The sequence below is a fragment of the Echinops telfairi genome, unplaced genomic scaffold (assembly GCF_000313985.2).
Source record: "Echinops telfairi isolate 266 unplaced genomic scaffold, ASM31398v2 ScPeMD7_9;HRSCAF=40, whole genome shotgun sequence".
Taxonomy (NCBI): Eukaryota; Metazoa; Chordata; class Mammalia; order Afrosoricida; family Tenrecidae; genus Echinops; species Echinops telfairi.
In genome coordinates, this window is record NW_022103906.1 from 76433921 (window position 1) to 76436675 (window position 2755).

At 43.3% G+C, this 2755-nt stretch overlaps 1 pseudogene; it reads left to right on the plus strand.

Moving 5' to 3' along the window:
* Positions 1 to 327: 327 nt before the first annotated feature.
* LOC105978647 overlaps positions 328 to 2755 on the plus strand; it is a 13571-nt pseudogene continuing 11143 nt past the window's right edge.

A 2755-nucleotide genomic window follows, 5' to 3' on the forward strand; every position in this document is an offset into this window, starting at 1 on the left:
GAGGAACTGAAACAAGGGCTCAAGTAGAAAGCAAATGTTTTGAGAATGATGATGGCAAAAAATGTACAAATGTGCTTAACACAATGGATGTATGTATTGATTGTGATAAGAGTTCTACAAGGCCCCAATAAAATGATTTTTTTTTTAAGAGCAGAAATGGATGAAATGGAAAACAGGGGAACAATAAAAAGGCCCAACAAAGGGACAACAAAAAAAGAAATTTTCAAATAGATTAAAAAAAAAACCCCACAAATGGCAACTATACACCTGGACTTCTCCACATGGAATACACAGACATCAAACTGACCACATCCATGGAAAGACATAATGGCGAAGCGAAGGTAAAATGACACCAGGGATCGGCTATGGGACAGTAACTGCTCATCTGCAAATTCAGATTGATCCGAAGACAGTTGAAACAAGTCCATGAGAGCCCAGATATGACCGCGAGTCTACCCCACTTGCATTTCAACACCAGATTTGACTCTATGAACCCTGCTGACCAAAGAGCTGAGGAGCTCAGGGATGGCATTGAGAACATGACACATGAAGAAATCCGAAGATAGTTCAGAGGATGGGAAAGAAAGAAAAGATCAAAGTGTATTTCAGCAGAGACTCTGAAATTAGCTTACTTGTAAAGTAGCTAAGACAAGTGGAAGGAATGATGGAATAGAAGAGATGAACAGAAACTTTCGAAGGGCAGCTTGAGAAGACAAAGTCAATTATAATGAAATGTGAAAAGGCCCATAGTTAGAAAAGCAAAAGGTAGAACACATTCAGCATCTCTGAAATACAGAGTTGCCGTATTGAAAGATTCTTTGGACAAACTATGGAACAATGAAGGAAGCATTCAAAAATATGGAGAGACTACACAGTCACTGTACTTAAAAGAATTAGTCACTATTCAATAATTTCAAGAGGTAGAGTGTGATCAAGAAACAATGGTACTGAAGGAAGAAGTTCAAGCTTCACTAAACGCATTACCCAAAAAACAATACTCCAGGAATTAATAGAATACCAATTGAAATGCTGCAAGATGAAGCACTAAAGGAAGAAGTTCAAGGTTCACTGAAAGCATAGGTCCCAAACAAGATTCCAAGAATTGATGGAATTCCAACTGACATGCTTCAGCAAGCGGCTGAAGCACTGGAAGTACTCTCACCTGTGATGGGAAATTTGGAAGGCTAAGTGGCTAACTGACTGGAAGAGACCCATATTTGTGCCAATTCCAAAGAAAGGTGACCCAACAGAATTCTCAAACTATAGAACGACGTCGCTGATACCACATGCCAGCGACATTTTGTTGTAGACCATCTAGCAACAATTGCAGCAGCACATTGACAGGGAGCTGCCGGAGGTTTAGGATGGATTCAGAAGAGGACTTGGAACAAGGGATGTCATTGCTGATGTCAGATAGATCTTGGCTGAAGTCAGAGAATACCAGAAAGGTATTCACTCATGTTTCACTGACTGTGCAAAAGCATTTCAGTGTGTGCATCATAACAAACTATGGACAGCCTTGAGAAGAATGGGAATTCCAGAACACTTAATTGTGCTCACGTGGAACCTGTACGTGGCTCAAGAGGCAGATGTGCAGATAGAACAAGGGAATACTGCGTGGTTTAAAATCGGGAAAGGTGTGCATCAGGGTTGCAGCTTCACACCATACTTACTCAATCTGTATGCTGAGCAAATGATTCTAGAAGTTGGACTATAGGAAGCAGGAATGTAGCATCTGGAGAGGAGGAAGGCTTATTAAGAACCTGTAAAATGTAGATGATAGGACCTTACCTGCTGAAATTGAGTCAGACTTGAGGCACTTGCTGATGAAGATCAAGGATTGCAGTCTTTGGTAGGGATTACAACTCAGCTTAAAGAAAGCCCAACCCCTCACAACTGAACCAATAGATAACATCATGAGACCTGGAGAAAAGTTTGCAGGAGTCAAGGATTTTGTTTCCCTTGCATACACAATCCCTGCTCACGGACGCAGCAGTTAAGAGCTGAAAGAACACATTGCATTGGGTAAATCTGCTGCACCAGACCACTTTAAAGTGCTGGAAAGCCAGGGAGTTACCTTGAGGACTAAGATGCACCTGGCCAAGCTATAGTATTTTCAATCACCTCAGGCATGTGTGAAAGTTGGACATTGATTCTTCAAGAGTAAAGCAGAATCGATGCCTTTGAATAATGGTGCTGGCGAATAATATTGAAAGTGCTCTGGACTGCCAAGAGAACAAACAGATCGACCCGAATATCAGCCGAGGCACCTAATTTTACCACCAAAACAGCATTAACAATGTGCTGAAAAACTTGACTTACACACGGCTATGTACGGTATCTTGCAAGAAGTACGACCAGCTTGCTCCTTAGAGGCAAAGATGGCGAGACGTGTCTCACTTGCTTTGGACGAGTTGCCAGGAGAGACTTGTCCCTGGACAAGAACCTCATGCGTGGTCGAGTAGAAGACCAGCACCAAAGGCTCCAACATAAGAACAATCGTGCGGATGGCATCGGACTAGGCCAGGTTTTCTCTGCTGTAAAACACGGGATCTTCTTAAAACTGACCAATACTCTGCCATCAAGTCAATGCGCCCTTCGCAGCGACCCCTGGGGTTTCCAAGCCTGTAACTGCTGACAGGAGTAGAAAGTCCCGTCGTTCTCCCGCCGAGGTGCTGGTGGCTTACCACTGCTGACCCTGGGGACCGTAGCCCAACGCGTACCCACTACACCACCAGGGCTCCCTCAACTGAAC